This window comes from Schistocerca piceifrons, chromosome 3 (assembly GCF_021461385.2).
Source record: "Schistocerca piceifrons isolate TAMUIC-IGC-003096 chromosome 3, iqSchPice1.1, whole genome shotgun sequence".
Classification (NCBI taxonomy): Eukaryota; Metazoa; Arthropoda; class Insecta; order Orthoptera; family Acrididae; genus Schistocerca; species Schistocerca piceifrons.
The window spans coordinates 421,409,146-421,426,940 of NC_060140.1; positions in this window are offsets into that span (position 1 = coordinate 421,409,146).

Genomic DNA, 17,795 nt, shown 5'->3' on the forward strand with positions numbered 1-17,795 from the left:
CTAATTTTGTAGTTAATTATCTCAATTTTTACCACAGTTTTTAATAGATTTGGAAAATTCTAGAGTTTCGTACACCCGTAAGCATGGTTTGTATGCTGTGCAAAATTCATCAAAGAATCTGTCTTACTTGTGAAGAAAATGTACCTATAGCAACAAATGCAGCCAACAGTAAGTGAAAAAATGGTAAAATTTCATATCTAAAATAATTTATTTTGTTATGTTTTTGCACTTCCACTGCTATGAGTGTGAATCCTGAATCCTTCCTGGCCATGCTGACAAAGTTTTATGAATTTATTTGTAAAAGTATAGACAGTAGAAAATAAAATGTCCTGTGGTGCCTCTCCTGCTCCAAGTCGGCCCGTTTGACGTCCTACCCCCCCTTAAACAGAACACTAAGACTTTTGGGTGATTTGTATCATTTTTTGTTTCTACCGGAGATTGGAGACAATATTTAGACTGTTCATTTGAATGGTCTAAAAACAAATCATAACGCTGGAATAAAACGTCCAGATGATACATTCAAAGCTTATAGAAATCAAACGGCATAGTTCGGAATGTGAGAGTAATATACAGTTGCTGGTCATTAAAGTTGAAACAGCAGGGAGGATGCAAATAATGAAGTTTTACGTATTGCACGCATACGGAATTTATCAATCGTAATGTTTGGAGACAGGTGGAGTGCCTGTCTCTCGGCTTCTCATGACATATGTTTCCAGTGGGTCAGAAATTAGAATGTGCTAGCCAGGCTAAGAGACAAACACCCATTACATCGAGGTGGACCAAGGCATGCGATCTTGTATTATCTTGTTGAAAGATAGCGTCACGGAGACCTTAAAGTTAGGTCACAACCATTGGTCTTAGCAAATTGGAAACGTAGTGGCTGCTGTCCAAATTACCGACTACATGAGTCAGAGGTGACGGTGCTGTGTATCCTAGACATCCCGTACTATCACGCCAGCTGCTGGTCCCTTATGTCGGAGACGAATCCAAGGCCGCAACGTTTTCTCTGCACGTAGTTTGCTGTACGCAAAACAGGGACTCGCCTCGAAAGGCGACATAGTGTCATTGCTGTGTCTAGAGATGCTGGGAGTGTCACTATCGACGCGCTTCTCTTTGCTGCTGCAATAGAACTGTTCTGAAGAGGTATTCTAGAGATTCTTAACAGCTATTTGGGCGTGCAATCCAGTAACAATATGCGCTCGCCTTAGTGAGGGAACACTCATCCTTCGACCCAAGAACAGAAAGAAATGAAGAGAATATTAATTGTAGACAATGAGACCCGTTGAGATGGAGCGCAAGCTCGGGTCGGATAAGCAAGTAGCAGGAAATTTCCTGTAGCTAATTCAGAGATCACACGGGAATTTGCCTGGAATAATTTGGAGAGACAACGAAAAAAGTTAATCAGGATGGGCTGGTGGCGATTTGAAACCACACTTGGCTGTGCAAGCTCAATTAAATAGAAAGCTAAAGCCTTTAGGTGTAGCGTCCACGAGGACCTTTCACTGCGACTGAATCACTACTTCAAGAGTAGAGTTTCATTTACTGACACACCTCTGTTCTTATTCAAATGAGCCAGTGCCGGAAAAATCTGAACACTGTTGTTCCTTTCATATTTAGGGTACAATTTAACACAAAAACTGGTCCTTAACGCACGCAACACTGCCACAGCCACACGAAAGGCGAAGGAGGGTTTTAATGTCACAGAATAAGAATCAAGCCGAGCCCTTGACCTACCAGACTAAAACGACAGCAAAACTACGTATAATCTACAAGCTCCTGAAAGCAAACCGTACAGCTTGTATTATTAAGAAAATATCTTGACCTTAGTGTGCAACTTATTTTCGACCCCGCACTTCGGCCTTGTGCTGCGACAAGTTTCTTCAAATTTGCTCAAAATCGGGGCTGTTTACTACAGGTGAGTTCTTACACTCTGACAGAAAATCTTAGGGACGTCATTTGACATATAAAAATTTACGTATGTATCAAATATGTTTAGTTACTTGTGGTCGCCCTCAAAGTAGGATCAGTGTGAATCCATACATCGTCTGCATTCGTTCCTTCACTGTTCAAAATTTCGTGCTCATTATTTTCCGTGAAACTGCAGAGGAGATCCGCCGTTTTCTTACTCTGGCAAGAACAGGTCTGTAATGAACTGCTCATACGCTGCCACTAAGCTGTTTAATTTTCATGAAACGTGAGACGTCTTAAGGACACAGCTTAAGACTGAATAACAGTTGTACTTTAATACGCCTCGACATGTAATCCATTGTTTATTATTGCAATTAATAATATTATTAGATTTTTACCTATGACTTCAGCCCATATATGTATGTCACATGTACTGCACATCGCATCCACCCCCTTTCTCCGTCCCTGTCCTCTCTACCTCTCTCATCGCCCATCTGCTCCTCTCACAGACCAAATCCTCAGCCCCACTCTCCGTACATCTCCTCCTGCTTCCATTCTCAGTGCATCTCCTTCTCCCCCTCTCTCCATCAATCTCCTCCTCCCCACCTTCCTGTCCACCTCCTTCTATCCCCGCCTCCAGTCCACATTCTCCTCCCCTCCATTTTGTTCATCTTTCCCCCCCCCCCCCCTTCTTCTGTCCATCTCCTCCTCTCCCCTGTGTCCACCTTCTATATCACCCTCACACCAATGGACTGTGGGAGGAGTAGGAGCAAATGGATAGTGAGACAGGAAATGAGGATAGGGATGGAAAGAGAGGGTAGGATGCAATGTGTAGTTCTTACCTCTGAAGCACTTCTTTTTCAGTAAGTGTTATGTGTACCAAGTTGACTTGAAATAGATTTAGTGGTTTAGGATGAGCTGTGTAACACACACACACACGCACACACTTGTATAATTGTCACAGGGCAGTATAGATCGTACAAACATACACACACAGTAGAGAGGTTAATCGATTGAAGGTGACTTGAGTGCCATCAGGCATTCTAGATTCTGGAAAGTTGTTATGGGACTCTTTCTTAAGGTGGTGGTGGTGGTTAGTGTTGAACGTCCCGTCGACAACGAGGTCATTAGAGACGGAGCGCAAGCTCGGGTTAGGGAAGGATTGGGAAGGAAATCGGCCGTGCCCTTTCAAAGGAACCATCCCGGCATTTGCCTGAAACGATTTAGGGAAATCACGGAAAACCTAAATCAGGATGGCCGGAGACGGGATTGAACCGTCGTCCTCCCGAATGCGAGTCCAGTGTGCTAACCACTGCGCCACCTCGCTCGGTCTCTTTCTTAAGAACTTGCACCTTGGGAGGTTTTATTCTGAGGATCAATAACGGATAAAACTGGCAACGACTGATTTGTACATCTGAATGCCAGTGTTGGTTCTCGAGGTTTCAAGCAGACGAATACCAGTCTTAGTTGTAATTGCACTGTTTCCCCATGCAGGGACAGAATATTCAGTTGCTGAGTACAGATGTAAAATTGTATTGTTGCAGAAAGTATCTACGTTTTCATTCAAATTGTTTCCTTGCATATTCTGAGACATATTTACGCTTGATCCAAACTTCTTTGGCAGTTTCATGACAGTTTTCGACGGATCGAGAGTGATAACTATATATTTAGGAAACTAGTTACAGGGAACTTCAACCCCATCAAATAGCACATGTGACTACTTGGGTGTCTTTTTATTAAGGAGAGGGAACGATGCTATTCTTGAGTTTAGCTGGAGTCTCAATGACTAGAGGGACATCGAAGAAGCATACCCAGAGACTGTGGAAACCACAATTGGGTGTCTCACAGGCAATGGTGAAACCCTGAATAGTTTCTCGAAACAGGCACTACAACACAGCAGTAGAGGACGTGCAACTAAACACACAATCCGTTAGTAAAATCAGTCTTTTTTTCATTTTTGTTGGGCGTTGTAGACACCGTCCCCGGACATAAACGAGTTATCTGGCTTGCAAATAGCATAGAACTGAATGGGAGAGGGGGAATTAATTGGGTAGTGTAAAGAAGTATTTGGAGTGTCAGCAAGGTAGTGTAGTACGTAGCCCGTGTCGCTCTCTAGCTAAGATAGATCACAAGATCGATAGGACGGCACGACTATGTCTGGACGTACCAAAGGTCATTCTGTGGAGGTAGAGGCTAATTTCCCAAGTGATTCGCTGCGTACGTCCTTACAATTTTAACAACGAGGGGGGACATACTATTCTACAGGGATTGTGGCCAAAAAATGTTCTTGACAAGCTGGAGGCGTCGACATCTGTCGTAGCTCTTTGCTGAAAAGAAGAGAGAAACAAGAAGAATTCTAGACCGGAATCTTAACAGAATGACGACGTTGTCATTTTGTGGCCCATTTTCCTAACACATCGATTTGCACCACATGGATCTTTACAGAAGCGAAGCACACACGTGACCATTGCTTAGTCTTGCTTACAAAGTGGGAAGTGCCATCAACAACATGTCGGAACGCAGAGAAATGGAATCGCGTTAAATGATTAAACAAATCGCAGTTATGATTTGCACGAATGGTGGGCAGCGTCATGTTCGTCTTACATTTGAAAGCTGCAATTTAAAAGAGGCTCTATGATGTTCTGGGGGAATGGAAATGTGGGAATTAATTGAAATGAGTTAGTAGAAAATTATGTTTTACTGTATGTGAAATATTTTAATTAGGAGCGTAATATTAGGTACCTTGTTCTCCGAGGCGACAGTTCTTAAGTTAATTGAACTAAAACTGTAATAACTTGAGGTATGGAGTGTTTTAGAGCAATTACGTATCTTGACGGGTCCGCAAATCTGCCGTGTTAGCACCTCTGTGAAATCTCTTGAATCACATGGTACACAGCATCAAGTGCCATAAACGCTATCCATGCAGTCTAGTCAATTCGCCTGAGGTACAGTTTATCACACCCACGAAACAATGATTACCTTCTTATGCATCATCTTTCATACAACAGGGCTGGATCGCATGAAGTAAAGGACGGAGCAGGACAGGAGTCCAACAGTGCCATCAGATGTCTGTCACCAGCAGCCAATACTCTTCTCCTGACAACTCTGACAGTGTTTTACTTATTTATATATTAACTGTTTTGTCTTGTCATCAGCCATCAGCATTTGATGACTGCGAAGTGCACGCAGTGGATTGGTACAATATCCACAGCAGTTAACGAAGATATAGTAGCAGGCCCTAACGTATAATCTCTTAGGATTACAAATTTAAGTTCAGCTACTACGAATGCTTCCAGTTAATCCCAGTGGGTTGTAACAAACAACGAGACAACTACTGTCTAGGATACAACTGGGAAATATAATTAGCCTTAACAGAAGTATCTGAAAAAGTAGTTGAAACGTATTGCGTTAGTGAAACCTTGCAGATACAGGTCAGAAGGTAAACTCAGCGATGGAGACTTTTTACTCCGAAAATTCCTCATTGATATTGCCGTACATGTTGGCTCTTGATTGATAAACCATAAAAGGCGTAGACTATAAGTAGAGAAGCAAGATGTTAGTGATATCGTTACTCTACCTAATCCACATGTGAGCACTGCGCGAGCGAGATGCAAGAAATCATAAAGCAGCAGGCTTTGAGGTAATCCACTACTTAGGGTAAAACATTACGCACTAGGTTATTGCTCTCCTGAGTACAAGTGAGCAGGATTGTAATAGTATTCGATCCAGTAAACCCAGAAACTCCTAGAAAGGTATCCAGAGTGCCAGATTGCAGACGCACAAGCAGTTTCGTATGCGCAGGCAGAGTCAACAGAAATGGATCGGTATACAAATACAATGCAGTCAGTCAACTTCTTTCTATAGAGGTAAGAAGCGACAAAAGTGCGACGTTACAATATTGATAAGCTATTAAAATTCGGAATAGAAATCAGAAGTTAATATAATTATCAAAGTGTGCACCAAAGATGACTCTGCAATACTGTGTTTTCAGATTCTATAATTGTACTCATCTGACAACAGTTAACAGGGAACAAGGGATGGAAGGAGTGGCCATTTCGAAGAACTTAATGAATAACGGATTTGGAAACTCTAGGTTGGAGTAAACGGTATATGGCTTCTTTCATACAAGCTAGTACTTCGTGACGAACTTATAGAAATACATCTCAATGGAAAATGGAGTAGCATATAAATCGAATATCGAACGCGACTTCAACCAGTAAGCATAATGAACAGTTCTCGTCCTACATCTCGATAAGAAACTAATCTCCATACACCATATACAGACAAAGAGGGTAAAATAAAACATAGTGCTGCCTCTGCAGAATACGAACTGAATTAATGTGTAAGAACATACCTAAGTAGTACATTAACCTTCATTCTTAGCTTCTTGGAAGGCATGTTGCAGCATCAACACTTATGCGTGGTATAGGAGCTTCTCCGGCGAGTAAAGAAAGACGTGTTTTCTCATCTTACATGGATTTCTTTTGCAGATGTTACAGTTAGGTAAGTTACAACAATCTACAAATACAATTAGACGAATTCATAACCTTTGTCACATTTTGTTTTGTTTGAACAGAGGGTGCTTAGCCGTTAACGTAGTACACAATTAACAACTACGGGTTATCTATATTTACACCAGAAAGTAAGGATAAGGATTGGAAATGAAATGTCAGAAGGAAGCAGCATTGGACGAGGTGTTAGACAAGGTTGTTGCCTTTCCCCACTGTTGTTTAGCGTATACCCTGAAGAGATTATTGCGAAAAGCTTAGATGGGGAAAGAGGAATATGTATTGGTGGAAAGAGAATAGAATGTATAAGATTTGCTGATGACATCGTATTAGTGGCAGAAAGTGAACGGACAGTGAATAACATGCTCAAAGATCTGAATGAAGCTTGTGTGGAATATGGGATGCAAATAAACACAGCAAAAACAAAGAGTATCGTCATCAGTACAAGACGCAGACTTCCAGAATGAGATTTTCACTCTGCAGCGGAGTGTACGCTGATATGAAACTTCCTGGCAGATTAAAACTGTTTTAATCTGCCAGGAAGTTTCAAGACGCAGACTGTCCAATATTAAAATAGGACAATCTACCATTAGCCAAGTAATTGAATTTAAATATCTCGGAAGCACAATAACTGAAGACTTGAGATGTCACCAGCACGTGAAAACTCGAATTGCCATAGCGAAGGAGTCATTCAACAGAAAGAGGAGACTCTTATGTGGCAAATTAGATAAAGGACTAAGGAAAAGGCTTGGCAAATGTTTTGTCTGGAGTGTGGAACTATATGGGGCAGAAACATGGACACTGAGACGAGAGGATGAAAAAAGGTTGGAAGCATTTGAGATGTGGATGTGGAGGAGAATGGAGAGAATAAGCTGGATGGAAAGAGTGAGTAATGAAAGAGTATTGAAAAGGGTTGGTGACAGAAGATGTCTGCTGAAGGTTGTAAGAGAAAGGGAAAAGAACTGGTTGGGACATTCATTGAGAAGGGAGTGGAAGATACAAGGTGATAGACGACATAAAGGGAAGAGGAAATTATGCAGACCTGAAGAGGATGGCAGAAGACCGGACAGCCTGGAGAACTACCATGTGAAAACCTGCCTTTAGGCAGAACACTGATGATGATGATGGTCCTCTGTGTTACTGGCTTATAAAATCCAATGTTGGTCGTGATGACGAAACCATTTATCTGTTCAAATAAAACAAAATGTGACCAACACCGTGGATTTTACGATTTATTTAAATATAAAGGTCAACTGCCTCCTCTAATGATCAAAACGATCTCTTTTCACTTTCTACAGAGATATTAACTAGAGGATGGCAGAACGACAATGAGAATTCAATTGCTCAGATTAGGGCATCAGATTGTTTGATACGTCAGTGAGAGCCTGAGAATGATGCACATCAGCTGAATAATTTGCTATATGGTCGCAATACTTAGCTGAAAGGTTTATTGCCCCAAGTTACAGGAGATCAGGCAAGTGATCCCCAAGATATAAAACTTTTCTCCACAGACAGAAATAATGCGATATGTAGTTGAGCCGCTAACAAAAAACGGTTCAAATGGCTCTGAGCACTATGAGACTTAACATCTGAGGTCATCAGTCCCCTAGAACTTAGAACTACTTAAACCTAACTAACCTAAGGACATCACACACATCCGTGCCCAAGGCAGGATTCGAACCTGCGACCATAGCAGCAGCGCGGTTCCAGACTGAAGCACCTAGAACTGCTCGGCTACAGATCGTTACTTACCATAATGAAGAAACTTCAAATTGCAGACAGGCAGAATAGGTGAATAGGTGAATAGGTGAATACAAGATGCTTATTTATAAACCGTGAAACACAGCGGTGGTCGAGTATAAGGGCAGTTAAGGATTAGGGGAGGGAAAGGGAGGACAAGAGAGAGAGAGAGAGAGAAGAGGGAGAAAGACAAGAGAGACAGAGAGAGAAGGATAATGAGAAAGAGTGAAGATGGGAGAGGGGGGAGAGGGGAGAGAGAGAGAGGGAGAAAGAGAAAGAGAGAGAGAGAGAGAGAGAGAGAGAGAGAGAGAAGAGGCGTAGAGAGAGAGAGAGAGGATCGTTAGAGAAACGTCAATGTGGGCACCTAGCAAACGGACAGCAGTCATGGATTCCGAGGTCCTATGAAATAAAGTACTGTGGGTGAACTGCTATCTATAATTTCTGTGTAAACTGGATGGCAGTTTCAAAGTCAAAGGGCACGGAAGGGAGGTAATAGCTGAAATAGAAGTAAGAAAAAGTTGTAACCTATCCCCCATGTTATTCAATCTGTACATAGAGCAATCATTAAAAGAAACTAAAGATAAATATGGAAAAGAAATTAAAGTTCATGGAGAACATATACAAAACAAATATTTACAGATGACATTAGAATTATGTCTGTAGAGGTCGAAACTGGGTAACCTCCTTGGTGAGTGATGGAGCTGGGCTACTAGTGGTTAGGTATACCTACAGGTCACCATCCAAGCCTGACTGCCTCAGTGTGGCAGGTCGATACCAAATGGTTGTCAGTTGGTTGTCCGACGTTCCAGCGTGAAAGCAGTAAGTTAAATACTCGTTTTATTCCGTAACGAACAACAACAGCCGTGGTGGTACTAGAGAGTGGTCCACGGCCCCCAAAGCTCAGGTGGGAGTCTGTCGGCGTAGTGTGCTGACAAGCAAGCGGTCCCTCCTCACAACAAGAATGCAGCATCGCCGGAAAAGAGGGCAGTGGATCGATGGCTCGGCGATGTCGCACTCTCAGCACTCCAGAGGTCTGCTTCTGGCGTTCGGGCGCTCAAATTGTTTGGTGCATGTAGTTACAGGGAAGTCCGGTAACAACTGCACTCGCCTTCCTCCACTTTTGTTCGAGCGTGCCAAGCTGGAATATCCCGGCCGTGTACTCTTACATGATTGAGACTCAGTCAGTCCCTGCAGGATCATGTCTCATGTACGTGGGACGAAGGAGACTGTGATAGCGAAGCTTAATTCGAAAGGAGACATCCTGAGTGCGAAAGCAGGTTCTGAATCATTAAGATCTTCAGTGAAAGATCCTGTAACTAAAAAGTCCGACGAAATGTATGCTTGGGACCTTTGTCCAATTACATTAACATATGGTGGACGATTTCGCTCTTTATGTCAGGTGCTTGTAAATGTCGGTTCCGAATTTGGACAGATGGATGTCTCCAACATTATACCTCATCCTAAGACGGTGACACGAAATATTGAAAGACAAGCCAATGAAATAGAGGCGAGTGTAATGCCAACCACTGTCCAGGACATAGCCGTGGATGCTTGTGCATTTGCAGCAGATTTGTGTGCCGACCCATAATGGAGAAGGTGGTACTTATCGGTTACTGCACACTTCGTGCACAATCAAAAACATGGTACGGGCAACAACTTACTTTTCTGAGAAGAAAAGATCTGTGGAATTTATTGAGAACCATACTGAGGAAACATTATTTAATTTAGGAGTAAATCCCCACTACTTTAATAATATTTCACTTGTTACCAACTGAGGCGCTAACATATACAAGACACTGCTATCCATTCCGCACTATGCGCGCATAGCACATCTTTTGAATAGTCCTAAAATCCGTTTTCGACAACGATTATTTCAAAAATGAGATTGCAGTGGTTTATTCCACGATTCATCCTGCCAAAGACACTGTTTTATGAAGAAACCAGGAGATATGAATTCGTTGCAGACAAGCTTGAAGCAAGAAATGGAGAGACAGTGCCGAAGTAACGCTGCCACCATTTGAGTTGAGAGTATTTATACTCGCTCCAGTCAGGTATGTCATGACAGGAGTTAGGCTCCCTTCAAGTGGAAACGTGTTGTGCTACACCTTGTAGAATACTAATCCATCACTGATGGTAGCACACCACGCCGTCGGGTGGGTGCTAAAATAACACTTTTGTAGTACGTAGCCGCAGAATTACGCTTATGGCTGCGCCGAATACACTGTGCAAGAACGACGCTAATATAAGGCAGAACACCCGACGCCTCAGGTTGTCAACATATGTCCGGGAATGTCTGAATAACTACACCGTCGGCCATCCTGATTTAGGTTTTCCGTGATTTCCCTAAATCGCTCCAGGCAAATGCCGGAATAGTTCCTTTGAAAGGACACGGCCGATTTCCTTCCCCGTCCTTCCCTAATCCGATGAGACCGATGGCCTCGCTGTCTGGTCTCCTTTCCCAAAAATAACCCAACCCAACCAACTACACCGTGGGTGGTTGTGATGACCAGCCTGCAGCTGGCGCCCATTGCCACCCCCACCCCCCAGCCCCCTTGGAGAATTCGCTAGTGTTGCTGCTGAACTTGTGAACATCTAAGACGACATAGTACTGCTGTCTCTAAATTTTTCCCCCTCCCTTAGCGCTGCTCTCTCTCTCTCTCTCTCTCTCTCTCTCTCTCTCTCTCTCTCTCCCTCTCTCTCCCACATCATTATTTACAATTAACACATTGTCTATTCTTATTTCCTACACACTCTATCGCATGGTGTATGGCGACTGGTAGACCCAGAATTTTCTGTCACTTTCATACTCTGAGTTGTCAGAAAATGCACTGGTAGATTGGGTGGGTGGTTGGCACTCTGTCAATAACGGACATGAACGTCGTAAATCACGACCAAGATCAGTAATGTTCCCATGTGCGCAATTCCCGTTACCATTTAAAGATAGCTATCTGCTACTAGTTACAGAATGTAGCTTATCCTGAGCTGTCGTGCTTAGTAAAATATATCATTTGCTGATTCTCATTTGACTGAACTATATTTCTGAACGCTGCAAGATAGCTTGTAACTATTGTGGGACAAAGTCACTATTTTTATCAATAAATCAAGCTTTATTAACATTCAAGTTTAATTTAGGCACAGGGAACACATCATCTGCTATTTAAACTTAGGCCAAGTTCTTTATAGATTAATACCATCTGAATGGATCAGGATGAGAAATGACTTGCAGAGAGGAAGACTTAAGGTTAGTTTAAGACATCAAAAATAAAAATTTATTTTCAGTTCCGACAGGAACCAAAATTGACTCAATGCAAGATATACTCAACCTAAGGTAATAGCTTACCCACATAGTAAGACTAACCATAAATAAGTACAGGGAATGTACTCCCATTCATTTCAAACAGAAGCTGGGATCATTGTATTATACTGTGAGGACAAGGGGGAGACAAATATGCCTGGATTAATAAGAAAAATGATTAAATATGGAATCAAACACCGGATCATTCATACAAAAATAGATTTAGCAACTTCATATCTACTGAAACTATTGCAGAGTGGGCAGAGATGCAAGCCATCGCAATGAACAGGAACGAAAACCGTGTAAATTCGTGAAATCGAGAAAAATAAAAATTAATGAAATTCCACTACACATACAGGTACCCATTCTGTCTTAAAGAAAGAAAGCAGTCGATTACAGGAAGTTATGGCGTGTCTCAGAACAATGTGATGAGCATGTGGATGGACGGAAACAATCACAAAAGAGAAACATGAAATGACATTAAATCGGAATTAAGGAAACAGACAAAATTCAACTACTCGGATAGGTATTCATTTTATGAAGCAAATTTGGCACAATTCAGTGATGAATCTAGCGAACACATAATCTAGCGAGCATAAGAATACCGACGAACATGTACAGTATGAAACCTGTCTATTTAGCCACAAAAACCACATATTAATGAAAAATCAGCCGCATTGTAGACAAGTACTGAGAATAAGAATCCTTATAAAAGTCTACAAAAGCAAAAGACAAGTGTTCCTATCCCAGAATCGTATGAAAACTTAGCTGGAACAAAGACCCAATTGCAAAGCCCGTTAAACAATCAGGAATATTAGAGTCCAAGACCACATCAAGCACAAATGGACCCCTTCAATTTATCTAAAACATTGAGGATGAAAATCTTAATAAAATATCTAAGTTAGAATGGGTCCTTTGTCTTACCAACCCACGTCGTAGCCAAGTTATCTATAGAAAAAGTACCACTCATGTAAAATTTAGAAACATTCGTGCACATGAGAAATTATACTCAAAATCTTCTCATAATGTTCTAAGCCTAAAACGTCACTATGAAGAAATGAAAGTATACCAATACTATTACAGTACCTGCATCCAAATCTCGGAGTCTACGAGAGACGTGTTTGACCTACGAAAAGAATCCAGCGATTCTACTAACTAGCAGCCACTCGCTTCAGAAGCCAGAGAGGGGGAGAGCGCTAAGCCAAAGACCGCTGCAACCTGATACTAACCCTTCCGTGAACTCTCATGCAAAATCACCTGTCTCTACCTGTTGAGTTGGTAAACCTCTCTTCTCTTCTGCCTAATCATCTTAAGAGGGCAAAACTGCCCTCAGAGATTACAACACTCCCTTACCTTTGAGAAAAATCACTCATCTTTCACATTCAAAACAGACATACAGAATCAAAACACAGACTTAGGACGTCGGAAAGAGGATTAGGATATCAAAACATGAATGAAATGATTGAAAAAACAAAAGGTAAAAACCAGCGTTTTTCTTTCCTTGAGGTTCGCTTCCATTAGTACATGAAGACAGAGGCATGAGGAATCCAGAAACAACATAACTAAGTGGTGCCAACATATGAAATGGATCTGACGAGATCCCTTTCACTCTGACTCAGTGCTGGTGCCCTCTGCATTAATGATGAATATTCTGCAACAACTGTTCTGTTGTAATCCGCCCATCTTTTGCTACTAACAGCTTGTCGAGTAAACTAAGTGTGATGAAATCAAGGGTAGCTTTCAAGTAAGTTATGTTCCTCACTGGCAGGATTTTTGAAGAGTTATTGAATAGATACAGAGGAGGCTACGTTAAGTTCAGAACTGTAGTCCCGTTATTGTCGCTTCCCCACCTCACAGTGTCGGACAGTTGTCGCTGGATCGATACCTTTGGTACTGCAAGAGCGATGGGTTGAAGTACAACTGACGCCTTCAATGCCATCACGAGTAAAATGGTTCACATGGCTCTGAGCACTATGGGACCTAACATCTCAGGTCATCAGTCCCCTAGAACTTTGTTTTTGTTGTTGTGGTCTTCAGTCCTGAGACTGGTTTGATGCAGCTCTCCATGCTACTCTATCCTGTGCAAGCTTCTTCATCTCCCAGTACCTACTGCAACCTACATCCTTCTGAATCTGCTTAGTGTATTCCTCTCTTGAATTAAATTCTGGATGGTTGCTGGATTTTAATTCCAGTTGATGTCAATTACTTTGTTCAGTATTGAATCTAGCAATCTGGTTCATTCATATGCTGTGAAGCAGTTATAATTGATTTTACGTGTCATTTTCCTTAGTAAGAATCTAGCTTTCAGTAAAACTTTGAAGTTAATTCAACAAAATATTTAATTAAAAAAGAATTCGATCATAAAGCGACCAATACACTCAATTAAAACTTCCTTTCTGTATGTGAAAATGATCAAAATTATCCAGCTGTGTTAGTTTAATTGTTCTCCAGTATTTAGATTATGGAGCGCTATGATTTAGGAAAAAATTGGGTTACTTCTGAAATAGTTTTGGGAATGAGAGTATTAAAAGTTCAAATTGATTTTAACAGTTTCTTTAAGAATTATTCATATAAAATTCACCGAACTTCACGTAATAGAAAATTGCACTAAGCTCCTGTATAGTTCTAATCTTTAACATAATTAATTGGAGTTCGTTGTTGTGTGCGTCGTTTAGATGAGCGGTGGACAAACGAAGATTCCACTGCTTTTTCACGTCCACCAATCTGACGCCATTTAGAGCCATTGTTACTTCTGCAGCCATATCTCCAAAACTTTGCAGCATCGCTAGCGTGGGAATCCTTGCATCTGCACTCTAAAAATTCCAAAGATGCCTTAATTGCGTGCTCATGAACGCCACACCACTTTATAGTTTTTAAAACCTAGTGTTTACCACAAAATAAAATTTTACATATCAGCCATGATCAACACTACAACTCATTTTAGAACCTTGCTATCTCCCCTCTCCTCCTTGCCTGCACACGACACCTCTGCACGTCCCAAACTCTTTCTATTAGTACTTTTAAATTCAAGTAGTGTTGCTATAAATCCTGAGAGTTGTGCCGTAAAAGGCATTTACAAAAATGGTTATAACAACTCTTTCTCCATATTAACTGATAGATATTCACAAACTCTTTATTTCCCTAACCTACACAGATATCTGCTTTTCATTTATGTGCATGTAAGTATCAAAATTTATCGACCGTTCACAACATATCGGAAACATTTTAGTATTATTACATTTTATTGTAAAGTGTAGTTGCTCCATTACAAACTGCTCTTGGATACCACGTTTCTAATTTTTCTGGTTTTATGTTCGTTCTCTTTCCTTGTATGTATGAAGGGAGTAGATGAAGTTTTACTTTTAGAAACAGGTCCTCGGGACGAACGTATGATACCTGTAATATGCACATGCACCGAGTCACATGAGATGGTACGCTGGAGACGTCGGCAAAGAAGATATTATGCCCGAAAATGTTGAGAAATGCTTGGCTAAGATGCGGCAGACCTTGGAGACCGTGGAACTATAGATGAATGTAAATAGTAGTCATTTAAGTTATATATTTAATAACGTTCCAGGGGTGCACGCAACTGTACGTTTGGGCTGACATCCACAGAGTGCTTGCGTCGCGTGCAGTACTTTTCTCTTCCTTTCTGTTTCTGCGCCACACTACTGGTTTTATCTGTTATTCTTTCTCTAGCTGGGTAGCTGAAAGGCATGACACATTATAGCCACGGTTTCAAAAGGTACCGCACCGTTGCTGTAGAGTCTTATGTTTATATATGTCGTCTTTTCATCATGCAATGTCAAACTAAAAATTGCGTAGTGTGGTACTGAGATACAACACGCATGCGAGATGGATCATTGTCAGTGATGTCATCACTGTGCCGCCCCTGATCCCTAGGACATCAGGCGGCATGCTGAGAAAGAAACTGGCTGGGAACTGCCAGAACCATGTAAAGGATTATGATCGAAATGGAAAATCTTAGTAGATTTCAGGGGAAAAAAGGTGTTGAGGACAAAAAAAAGTGCTCGAGCTGAAATAAAGTACCACAGGCTCGAACGGAAAGAGGGTTTCGTGGCTAGATGTGAAATAGGTCTCGAAATAAGGAAGCATAGATTGGAGCTGGAACCCCTGTGGCTAATCAAATACGTCAGTGGTATATCAGGACAAATGGAGCATGCAGATGTTGTAGTGTCTCTTCAGGGTATGCGAACGTAGTTTTCAGAACCAGCCACTAACTAGAACTGTACAAGTTATAGAGAGAATGTGACGGAACCTTCATGATTTATCTTAAATTCAGTTTGTGTTTTTAAAAGACGGCAAATCGTGTACAACTGCATCAATTTTCTTATTTGACAGTTGTTATAAAACACATATTTTGTGAACAATCGGTCTTACAGTTGTTGCTATGTGTGTTAATATCATTTAAATTCAACTGTTATAGTCAAATCTTTATCATGTTCGATTCCATGTGAATGAATGTGCTCCACGACCATTATGTAATTTAGGACCGAACGAATGTCAGCATTGGCTGTAATATATCTTTTTTTTGTTACATTTCAGATCTAGATTTTAACTGACAGTGTATCTGTCATCAGTGCTATAAATACAAATAATATAATAATCAGGCATAGAAATCGAACATTGATTAAACCCCATGTCAGAATTGTACATAGTTACAATTCCACTATTACATACCACCATAAGTAGTCATGTAGACTACACGTAATTAAAACAATCGTATTCCAATATAGCTTAGGCATGTTCAAGCATTAGTCCAACTCAGGCTGCCGTTTACAGATCGCAGCCAACTTCAGTTTACTTCATACTCAATAGCCAATGTCCTCTACTTTTATTGCCCGTATGTAAAATAATGTGTTAAGATAAAAAAAATGTGCATGAAAACACTGCGAATACAAATAGTAAGTACAGTAAAATACAGTTTTGTCTGGAGGCATATACTCGTAAATTCAAAAAACCGTTATGACAAGTGTCACATTACATCATATTCTATAGCCAACACTCTCTATCTTTACTGCTCATATATAAAAGAATAGGTTAAGACAGAAAATTTTACATATATAAAAATACAGTGAATTCAAATAATAGCTACAATAAAATTCAATTTTGTCTGCAGGCATATGAATTCAAAATATCTCTATGGCAAATATTAAATTACGCTGAATCACTTATCATCAAGTACATCGTAACATTAAGCATTTTTTCCATAAAACATTGAACCAAGATCAACAAATTAGTACAAAAATTGTAATTTCCATTATTTATTTAACTGTATAGTCTATATGGAAACTACAATTGTCGTTGCACATATATAAAGTTACTATGTGATGAAGTTTTGAAACAGGAGTCTTAGCAGCACAGCAAGTGTGTCATACAGTAAAATGTTTATAAGATGTTTATAAATCAACTTCAAGCAATGAAAATGGCATACACTGATGCTAAGAACTATATTGCAAAATATACAGTCTATAAATGCTACAAAGATGTTTTAGATTTTCGGTTATTCTGTTTGTACTCGTTTGGTATACTGTCAGAACGTTAATATATAGGGATGGATTCGCTACATTGAATGTGGCATCAGAGGGTTGGATCCCCTCATTCGAAGGCGCCTGATTGCAAAGCCTGGGCTACTCTCAGGTTGGAATCTCCGCTTTCGGAGATTGTGTCCGTCCGTCTGTCTGCCCGCCTGCCCGCCGCTTCCTGCTGTAGCTGTTCGTTCGTTCGTTCGTCCGTCCGTCCGTCCGCCTGCCTGCCTGCTCGCTGTCCGTCTGCGCCGCTACCGCTACCGCTACCGCTACTGCTGCTACCTGCTGTCTGTCTGTCTGTCTGTCCGTCTGTTCGCCGCCGCCACCGCCGCCGCCGTCGCAGTCCGACCCCGGTCGTCCGACCCTGGTCTTCGTTCGTCTGCGTCTTCGTCTGTTCCCAGTTTGTGTCCTTTCCTTTTCGTGCTGTGCGTTTTTTCTCCCTGTCGTCATGTCCGCCCCCACCACCACCGCCATCGTCTATACATCCCCTTCCGCCGCCTCCACCACTGTCACTTGGTGTGCCCAGTCACACTCCCCTCCTTCCATCTCACCTCTCCTCACTCTCCCTTGGCCCTCGCTCTTTGTCGCCCCCCCTCTCCCGCTCTTTCCTCTCGCTCCTCTCGTTCTGATCCTTTCCCCCCACTCCCCCAGCCTGTCACTGCAGCTCCGGCTCGGGTGGTGGCCCGTCGGGCCACTGTCCACGCCCAGCTCTCGCCATCGCCATCGCCATCGCCGCCACCGCCACCGCCACCACCGTCATCATCGTCGCCTTCGCCTTTGCCGCCCCGTCACCGT